This window comes from Urocitellus parryii, chromosome 14, assembly GCF_045843805.1.
Source record: "Urocitellus parryii isolate mUroPar1 chromosome 14, mUroPar1.hap1, whole genome shotgun sequence".
NCBI lineage: Eukaryota > Metazoa > Chordata > Mammalia > Rodentia > Sciuridae > Urocitellus > Urocitellus parryii.
The window spans coordinates 1,743,470-1,754,619 of NC_135544.1; the positions used below are offsets into that span (position 1 = coordinate 1,743,470).

Genomic DNA, 11,150 nt, shown 5'->3' on the forward strand with positions numbered 1-11,150 from the left:
CTCTGCCTTCTCTTTCTTTCTTCTCCCCCAAAAGCCCCTCATCAGCACTGTGGGCCATGCTGTGTTCTTCTAATGAATTTCCATAACCTCTCAATATTGTTCACTTAGACACATCATCATTGACATCTTTGCATTCTTCATTAATAAGAACAGAAGAAGAAGAAAATCTTTTATATTATACATTTTCTTAATATCTCAAATATTTTTTCTTCCAACATTTCATTTTGAAAAATTTCAAGCCTCCAAAAAATGTTCAAGTCTTACATTTTTAAATTTAAATAATGCTTACATTTTTATCCTAAATATAAAAAATAGAAAAAAAAGGTATATTTAATTTTCACTGCTATCTTTACTCTCATAGAAAATAATGGAGGACTGGTGAAGACTTTCTCTGGAATCCTCTTGCAACTGATATTTGCTAGTATGAAATTCTCAAAAAGTTTGTCTCTGATGAGTATCACAGAGATTCACTGAATTATACAAGTGGCTTCTACCATCTATTCTGCATTCTGTTGAGTGGGTTGAGGGGATACATGAGTCACATACCTAATCTCTTCAATTCACTCTCTGATTGAACACTCTAATGTTTCAATCTTTCAAAGCACTAGCCTAAAGTAATACAGTCACATCTTTGCTTTTCTCCCCAGAGCATGCTTTCCTGAGAGTGGGTCTCCTAATTTTAGTATTTTTTCTAATCTGGGTAAGCTGAGAATTTCTCAATTTATCAGATATCAGTTCCTTTTTACTTAACAGGTCTTTTTCTTTGCTATGAGCTTTGAGAAGAAATCTGGCTGCACCTTTAATACTTTGCTTGTAAAGCCCCTCAGCTAAATCTACACTTTCAGGATATAAAACATTTTGTGCATAACTGAGGAACACAATGGTGGGAGGCTCTCTGCTACTCTATAGCAAGAATTCTCTTTGCTACAATTGCCAATAATAAGATTCTCATTTACTTTTGAGCCCTCACTGACAAAGCCTTCAATATTCATATTTCTACCAATAGTGTTTTTAAGGCAATCTAAGCTTTTCTGAAAATCTATCCTGCTTTTAAAAATTCTTCCAGACTCTGTCTATTGCCCATTTCCAAATCCATGTCTACATTTATATGTATTTGTTAAAGTACTATTCCACTTCTGGTACCAAAATTTCTATTAGTTTTCTTATTACTGTAACAAATTACCACAAATTTAGTGGATTAAAACAACACAGACTTGTTGTTTTGTAGCTCTGAACTCTAGGTATATAAGAAGGTTCTCATTAAACTAAAATCAAGGTATCTGCAAGACAGTGTTCCTCTCTGTAAGCTCTTGGAGGGGACATGTTAACTTTTCTAGCTCCTAGAGGCTGCCCACTTTTTTTTGGCTTGTGGTCCCTTTTAATCATTAAACCCAGCAATGGCTAGTCAAATCTTTCTCATATTGTATCACTGTGACTGTCCCTCCTTGTTATATATTGGTTCATCTGGATAACAGCATAATCTCTCTATTTTAAGGTTAGTTATTAGCAACTTTAATCCCTGCTTCCTTGTGATGTCACATAGTCACTTATTCCAGGGATTAGGAGATGATCATCTTTGAGGGAGTCATTATTCTGTTTACCAGAATAGCTTTCATCCCCCTTGCTCCCAACCCAACCTCCAACCAAGTTTTACATATGATATTTGATCACAATGTGGCTTTATTTTCTTTGAATCCAGAATGGTCTCACCTCCCTTTCAGAGAACACACCTTAAACAGTGAGTTTTATCTTGTAGAGCATTCCATACTCTGACCATGGGTGCTTGCTTTGTCACTGTCAGGCTCAGGCTGAACATTTTGTTCAAAGGACATCATTCATAAGTCACATGCATTATTTTTTGCATCCCATCAGCACTCTTGGTAATGCTAGGTTGGGCTACATGGTCCCAGCGAAATGCCATCACTCTGTTCTATAGATACACTCGTTCTGAAGTTAATAAATTACTAAAAGAGTGACACTTTGGGATGTGTGCAAATATCCATTTTCCCCACAATAGGTTACATAGAGTTTGTAACTTCTATTGATGGTCCTTCCACAAATCAATTCATTACTTCAGAAGATGAAAATGGTGACTTCCTAATTCTACCACTAAAAATCTCTAGTGCCTGGCTTTCTTCTGTGAAGGAGAACATATGTGCCTCTTTTTCCCCCCTTTCAAATATTGTTACAGTCTTATGCATTTAATTATCATTATGTTATTATTAAATGCATTATAATTGCTACCAGTATATGTTTTAAATTCTCAAACTATTCTCTGCATAACCAGGTGAGATCTTTCAGGTCAGTTCCTATGCCCTATTGGTAAAATATAACTAGATTAAAAAACATCCCTGCTTTCTGACACAACAAGGTCTTCAAGGTGGCCTTGAAATTTAATCTGGAATTAGTGATTTCTCCAATAATCCCTAGATGATTATAGGTAAAATTGTTATTTTGACAGAGTTCTGGTCACTGTGAGGTATTCATTTCTACTGTGAGAGTTGCTCAAATATTCTTAACTTTCCTATTGCTACCACTTAAGTTCTAGGATAAATCTGCCTGATTAACAGAATCAGTCAATGAATAGATTTAACAATTGACAACATCATTAATCTTATCATTAAATAAACTGTAACTTGCTTTGAATATGTAAAGTCCTATTTAAATAGCAGAGTTTTTTTAACAGTAGCAGGCATTTTTTCTTCATCCTCTAAAAACCATAAACAAATCAGTAAAATATAATGAAATCTCAGAGAAAAGGTTATAGCAAATAATTTGATAACATTGTGATGCCAGAGAGGCTTGGTTTTGGCTTAGCTTCCAAGTCTGGCTGTAAAAGAATTAGAATTATTCCAATAGATGTATTCTGTATATACTTTTTTGAAAAGCACCAGAGTCCTTGACAGCTAAGTCGTTAACTTAAACTCTGAGAAAGTCATGGTGAGAAGAGACAGAAGGAAGTCCTGCAGAATCCTGTACTGAGGGTGAGCAGTCAGGCTTAAGTAATGAGAAGGCCACTAGAAGGAGCCTGCTGAAACATGCACTACCAGCTACATATCATTGTGAAGTTCCTTTATATTTTCCCTTTTGAGCTGCTGTTTCCCTATCCTATTCCTATTTGAGCAATTACTCCTTGCTAGAAATGCTACCTTGAAAGATGGTGAGAAAATATTTAACTTCCCATGAAAATTACTAATGCTTTCTCTCTCTCTCTCCATATGCAAAGGTGATACTATCATCATTAGGAGAGGTTGCAGGCTGAAAGTTTATGGAAAATGAAAAAATCATCCAACCAACTGGTGTTTATTGGGTATATAAACCTGTACTGTAGAATACCAATTTCTCTCTGTTCTTAAGGGAATATTTTTAATGTTCATGTTTATAAAGAACTATTTCCTACTGATGTTGACAAAAAGAAAACATAACCACCAAACAAAAACACAAACACAGTATTCAGGATGACTCTGTGTTAAAGAAATTGATTTATGCTCATTATCGTACTGTAAATACCAGAAGGAGCATTTCAATTAAGGAAAATTAAATTTTATAAAGCAAATTTGGACTGCAACCAGGAAAAAATTGAGAATGTATTTGTACAACATATTTCTCAGAGAAATGTCATGTTTTTGGAAAGAACACTATAGACAGTCCATTTAGCACCCAGTTGACTCTCAGGGCCAGGGGACTACATAGATCTATTAAGTAAAGGGTTTTCAAATTATGGGACCTATATGTCTGTTTGTATTTCTATCTTCCTTCTCAAGGTTTGGCATCCAGAAGACATTCAATTAATACTTTTGAATAAATAAATGAATGAATGTATAAATGTATTAAATGAAGGCAAAGATAATACAAAAATAATTTTCCAAACTCAACTAATTATGTTAGAATCCATATTGCACAATAGCCGAAACAGAAACCATTCTTAATTGTTCAGGCTTTTATCTTCCCTTTAAAGCAGAACAAAGCATGTCTTCATTTTAATAATTAATTTCACCAATATAATAACTCATCTGCTTCAGTGAGTTTGATGACACAGGAACAGCCCAGCTTTGACTTTGTGAAGTGAAGAAGTATACAACTCTTCACTGAAAAGGAACTTCAAATATACTGACTATGGCCCTGAGAGGAAAGAAAACCTTTCCATTAGAAAACACTATGTTTAAATATTAAGTAACTTGGTACTTTGCTTAGATTGTTAAATCTATACCCATGTTTTGAGAACATATGGCAGCCTCCTAATACTAAATTCCTCAGGGGAGCTAAAGATGGAGGATGGTCCTGAATAAAGCAGCACTCTCTAGAGACTCAGCCCTAATTAATTAAAACAATCAGTAAGCATATTGTGAGTGCTTCCAAAACCATCTTCTGGTGATATCTCAGCATGCTTGGGGACCTTAGACATGGATGGACTTCTGCAGTTAAGGACAGACACCTCTCCTGATGTTGTATTTACATAGTGCGAAAATAAGTGGGTGCAATTAATTTGAACTCTGGACAAACCAGTGTGGGCCATAACTGTTGCAACAAGGACCTCTGGCATTTGATTTACATGCACATCATTAATGCCTGGATTCCGCTTAGTTTGAAAGGCCAGCATCAGGCCTCTCTTGAATAAGTACTACATCTTCAAAACTTTCACAATCCTTTGGTCATTGTATTTGCATTGCACCATTAATTTGGAATTATTTTCTCATTTGGATAAAGAGCACTTTCTCTGTCTGTGGCAGAAAAAGCAGGAAGCAGATGACTGTTGTCAGTCCTTCAAATCTGCAATGAGATCTGGGCAATGGTGTGTTGTGGAACATCTTCTAAGTAAAAAAACAGGATATCATCATGTGAACCACATTACTATCTTTAAACATGACCATTGCTTTCAGTTTCCATTTCCTACAAGTGGGAAACACATTGTCAATGACAGGCTGACTCGAGATAGCATTTGCTTCTGTATCAAGTATCAGATTTGATCCAAAGGAAGAAGAATGTTTTTGTTTATCATGTTTTTGTTTATGCTGAAGCTGAGCCAGCAAAAGTAGTGATTAAATTAAAAACATTTCTAAGCAAAGAGAAGGAGCATTTCTCTTGTGAAGAAATGGATTATAGATTCATCTCTGATTGGAAAGGAGAGGGTTAACGGTGAAATGTAAAGTTTAGATCTTGACATCTAAAAATGGCAGATTCATGAAAAGGCTTTTAAATTTTCTTTCCTTCTTTTTTCCCCCTTTCTGTTAGCTTATTCTGAGACCTCATCCCTGGATCTTAAGGACACAAAGACACAATTACAGAAAGCAGGGAAGTCTCCTGTCTTGAGTGCATTTAACTTATGGTTCAATTGGTCTCTACACCATACCCTCTCTTCATAGCCTTGTGCAGCTAGAAGCTATGTGAACTCAGGCTGGATAGTCGCAAACCTTTAAGTATTCATCTAGAAGCCAGATTCTGTTTTTAGAAGAACCATGCTTACACCTTTAATTCCATTTCTATTTCACATTACTCTCACAATGTTAATTGACTTGTTAATGTAGGAGCCCTTGTGAAGTCCAAATAATGTCTTTTATCCTTCAGGTCTCAGCATTAAGTAATCAGTATCTCTTCTGTAACTGTTGATTGAACTGATTTGTTTACTTTTCCATAGCCTTTTTTTTTTTTTTTACAAATAGAAGGTTAAATGTCATAGAATAAGGTGGAAAAAAACCTTGCAAGATGGCCCCAGTACCCCTGCCTCCTCCACAGTGCATAGTCCTCTCTCACACTGTACCAGGGCTACCCCACCTGACTATTGGAATTCGGCAGTGGTGATGATACTTCTAAAATTAGATGAGAAGATGTGATGTTCTGACTTGGGCTTGCCCTCCTCTCCTCCTTGTCCTTTCCCTCTCATTATGTGAACTGTGGAAACCCAGCTGCCATGTGCTGAATAGTCATCGTGATGTCTCACATGTCAAGGAGCTGAAGCCTCCTGCTGTCAGCCAAGTGAGTCAGCTTGAAAACCAACTCTACTCTCTTTTAAGTATCTGCAGCCTTAGGAGAGACTCTGACAGAAGGATTCAGTTAAGCTGCTTCTGGGTTCTTACTCTTAGACACTCTGTGAAATAACAAATGGGTTAAATTTGGGGGCAATATGATGGACAAAAATCCACAGCTAATAAAGGAAAGATTTATGTTTGGTTATCTAATCTAACTCTCAACACAGCTTGCTTTTGTATTACATATACATATAAATGGATTGAATAAATATTTGCTGAGTAAACCAATGAACCCAGAGACATTTATACTTTGTCAAGGCTGTTTCTCTAAGGAATTCTTTAAATTTGTTCAGGTTTATGCAGCAACTAAATGACTGCAGGTTAAGAAAATCCATTTGTAAATAAAATGAAAAAGTTCTTTGCTTCAAGACTTCTTTAAAAATATGTGTGTTATTAAAGATAACTGGAAGGTAACTGTAGGCAGAGTGGGTGTCGCTAGAGAAGGGGGTTACACAGACATGCCCTGAAATAATTTTCTGGGATTTTAACTCACAGGACAAAAATCCATAGTGGTTTCATGAAGTTGTTATCAATGATTTATTTTAAACTATGATAATTGAATATGGGAAGAACCATTCAATCATCTCTGTCTTTGATTTTTATTAGGTATGATAAAAAACTCATTCGTGGGTAAAACTGATAACTCTTATATTGTTCTGTTTTGTTGATATTTTGTTGTGTTGCATTTTGTTTTATATTTTCTCCATGTAAAATTTGCAACAAATTGATGAAAAAGTTATAATGTTTAATTTAGTAAAAAATGGGTAGCACAATTAATAAATCTTATCTTTGTGTAAACTTCAATAACTATGATAAATAAAAATACAAATGCACGGGTTAGGTTGCTTCTTGCAATCTCATCACATTCTCTTACCAGTTTCTCAGGACTCCTAGCCCTCCTTGTTTGAAACCTAACAGGAGAGTTCAGGAATCAAACATAAACATAGTAGAGATTAATTACTTTTTTACTTGTAGGTTAATATATATTGTTTAATTAGTGTTTTCAGCACCACAGGTGAGTATCTTATGCAATAGCATTTCCATATCCCATTTTTAAGGGCCTTATATAAGTTTATTTAACAAAAGGCACAATCCTCTCTCTCTTTGCAAGACCTGTTTGTAATTCTGTTTCTGTCAATGAGAGCAATTAGAATTCAATATGGAAACTTCCTAGCTGAAGTGCCTCTGCAGTCAATCCTTTACAAAACTGAAGATCCATTTTACCTGTTTAGGAAATACAGATTTTCTTAGGGCTGATTTCCATTCCCTTCACTCTGTCAACTAAGACTTAGGATCAACCGTGACACCCTGCTCTCTTTCCTCTCTTGACGCCACCCTAGTCAATCTGAATTTTCTGTTTTTGAACTCTGTTGGCGAAAGCAGGTAAGTCCACTGAATTTGAGTGAGAAAGGATGGGGCAATGTAGTGAAGGGGAAGGGGATACTTCAGCAGCCTCCTAAAAGAATCTCTAAAGGAGGTATGGCGCCGGCGAGGAAACCGAGCGACAGCTGGAACCGGGATCGGGACCAGAGTTTCGCTCTTTGCTGAGCGGCACCCAGGGCCTAGTGGGCTATGGGGGAGCCTGCTTCCTTGGTCACTGAAGACCACGCCGGTGGCCGGAGCTGGTGCTTGAGACGGGTGGGGATGAACGCCGAGTGGCTGCTGCTGGAGGAGGCCCAGGATTTGGTGTCACTTACCAACTGGTATCAAAAATTTGCCCTCTGATGATTTCTCGCAACCACTGTGTTTTGAAGCAGAATCCTGAGGGTCAGTGGACAATTATGGACAACAAGGGTGTTTGTTCTGAAAAGGCAGAAGGTTTTGCAGCAGCAGAGTCTGAATGGTTTTGGGTTGAACAGAGAGCGCCTGGAACCATTAAAGCTTTATTTCATCCATAAGGGAGACCATATCCAGCTTGGGGTGCCTCTGGAAAATAAGGAGAATGCAGAGTATGAATATGAAGTTACTGAAGAAGAATGGGAGAAAATTTATCCCTATCTGTCCCCAGAGAGTGACCGGATGAATGAAAAAAATAAGGACTTGAGAACTAAAAGGAAATTTAGTTTAGATGAATTGGAGGGTCTTGCAGCTGAAGGCCCCTCAAATTTGAAATCCAAAATAAGTAAAGTGTCATGTGAACCTGGTGAGCCACTGAAGTCAAACGGGAAAGGTGAACCCTCTGAATATTTGGATCCTAAGTTGACTTCTCTTGAAGCACATGAGAAGACCCCAGGGGCTAGTATTTGCCCTGGCCCTCCCAAAGTCATGGAGCTTCATCAAAAAAAGCAGAAAGCCTCAAATCCTTCAGCATCTCAGAGCAGCTTAGAGCTGTTTAAGGTGAGCATGTCCAGGATTCTGAAGCTAAAAACACAGATGCAGGAAAAACAAGTTGCTGTTCTGAATGTGAAAAGGCAAACCCAAAAGGGGAGCTCAAAGAAAATCATGAAAATAGAGCAGGAACTGCAGGACTTACAATCCCAGCTATATGCGGAGCAGGCTCAGCAGCAGGCAAGAGTAGAGCAACTAGAAAAGACTTTCCAGGAAGAGGAGCAGCATCTCCAGCATCGAACTCTAATGGAAGAGTTAAATCGCAGTAAGAAGGATTTTGAAACAATCATTCAAGCTAAGAACAAAGAATTGGAGCAGACCAAGGAAGAAAAGGAGAAGGTGCAAGCACAGAAGGAGGAAGTGCTTAGCCACATGAATGACGTGCTAGAGAATGAGCTCCAGTGTATTATTTGTTCAGAATACTTTGTCAAGGTGGTCACCTTGAACTGTGCCCACAGTTTCTGCTCCTACTGTATCAATGAATGGATGAAGCAGAAGATAGAATGCCCCATTTGTCGGAAGGACATTGAGTCCAAAACCCACTCCCTGGTTCTGGACAATTGCATTAATAAGATGGTGGATAATCTGAGCTCAGAAGTGAAAGAACGACAAATTGTTCTCATTAGGGAATGAAAAGCAAAGAGATTGTCCTGAAGACCAGCGTGAAGGACATTTGAAAGACTCCAAGGCGATGGGAGCTCAGGATGTTCTTGAGGAATGTCTCTGGGTGTGACTCGGGCCACTCTGGAGGTCATCAGAGAAGCCACATGGGACAGAGACTGAGTTAGGAAGCCCTGCATCACCCGCCTCTGTGATGGCCAGCTCTGCTGCCATCGTCGTCTGAAGCACTACCAGGACTCACAGCACCAAGTGCTTCAGGATACTTAACAGACTGCTTCACTACATGTTGGATGGGTTATTTAAGTTCTGTTTTTTGTTTTTGTTTTTTTAATTTGTTGTTGTTTTTGATACCTCAGAAGCACTCAGTTGATGTTCGTTTTGGACAGTTGGGTGTACCTCATGCTGCCCCTAAAGGCAGCCTGTTTTTGACAGTCTAGTTTCTCTCTTCTTTGTTCAAACAAGATGTCATTTCTTGGAAATAAAATGTAAAGCCTAAAAAAAAAAAAAAAAAAAAAAAAAAGAATCTCTAAAGGATGAACCATTCTCTGAACACCATGGCATAACAACCTCTTCCCTCTACAGCCACTGTGCTTAAAGTTAACAACTAAACCATTTGATGCCTTTTATGTTTCCTCCCTTAGAAAGAAAGAAAAATAAATAACTTTGAATGAACCTTGTCAGTAAAGAAAGGTCAAGTGGAACCGCTACGGCACATTTTGTTCAGGGAGTCTTTTTTTGCTCCTCCATACTGAGCAAGATAAAGGACCCAGTTGGGACTGCCACACAGTGGTTCCTTAATTGAGTCTTCCATCTTTACAGAACTATATGCGAGAGTCACTTAAAAGGAATAAATTCAAAACCATGTGCAATTTCAGAACAAATTGTCCACGCCACCTAAAAGTGAAGTTCTTTGAAATCCTGCTGCTGCTTCTGCCACACCAGGTCCTTTCTAATTTCAGGCAAAGAGCTCCTGTGTTTAGAGTGAAGATCCCTGTAATGAAGTGACATTTGACTGTTCACAGTAAGGTACACAGTCTCTCACATGAAGGTATTGTTCAAAGTTGCATTTTCTCAACTCTGTTCAAGTGAGAGAACACCATGTGAGGGATCTGTAAATGTTAGATACATATTTCTGGGAATCATATGGAGACACTGGGCTGAGTCTGATCCATCACAGAATGTCAATGCAGTAATGATAATTGAAAATATTATTATCATAGTACCAAGTGACAAAGAAAATGAGTTGAGAATTACTATTAGATTAGAAGTTGGATGAACATCAAGCTTTATACATTTAACCAAAGATCACGGAGGTCTGAAGTTTGCAAAATGTCCACAGCAAGAGACATGTTAAAAGAATAGTTGAAGGCAGAAGCTGAAGTTTAAAAACAGCGTGAACTATATGCACAATGAGTTGTTTTATCTTAAAAGAAAGTCATTAAATTTGTTCCTGGAAACTTGAAATGACCAAGATGATGATCAATGAAATTTTTAAAAACAGCTTCATTAAGACATTATCCTATGGTTCAAATAACCTATGCAAATAGAAAACTGGAGAATTAAGATTTACATATCCAATTACTATATGAAAGTATAACAACTACTTGGCAGGCATAGAAGATCATTGGCACGACAGTCATTTGACTTGTATTGTGATCCTGGATTTATCAGGATATAACTGATTGATACCAGGCAAATTTAAGCCATAGTTTACATCATTAAAATTAGAATTTATAAAATTATACCTTTTGTATAATAGATAAATGATGTTATTCTTTATTATAAAAGTATAGTAAAAGATTAAGGCAGCAAGAAAGATTTAACAAGTGAAGTTATACCCCTACTCTCTGCTGTCTCCCACAGTCCAATTTTTCAGAGAAAAAAATCATTATTAATACTTTCCTTGAAACCTTAACCAAAACTTACAAACTTACATATGCAAATGCTTCAAAAACAAGTGAAAATTTTATTACACACACTATTCTGTACATTCACTTATTTACCATATTCATATATTATATACAGATTTGTGTCTCCCAAAATTCATAAGTTGAAGACTTAACCCCCAGCACCTTAGAATATATTTGGAGATAATGTCTTTTAAGAGGTAATCAGTAGAAAATTAGGTCATATGAGTAGGCCTTGTTTGAACATGACTGGAGTCAATAAGAAAAA

General features: G+C 37.2%; 1 pseudogene; it reads left to right on the forward strand.

Annotated features, from left to right (window-relative positions):
- The first annotated feature begins 7,598 nt into the window (after nucleotides 1-7,598).
- LOC144250231 (E3 ubiquitin-protein ligase RNF8-like) lies at nucleotides 7,599-9,008 on the forward strand (annotated as a pseudogene).
- The last annotated feature ends 2,142 nt before the right edge of the window (nucleotides 9,009-11,150 follow it).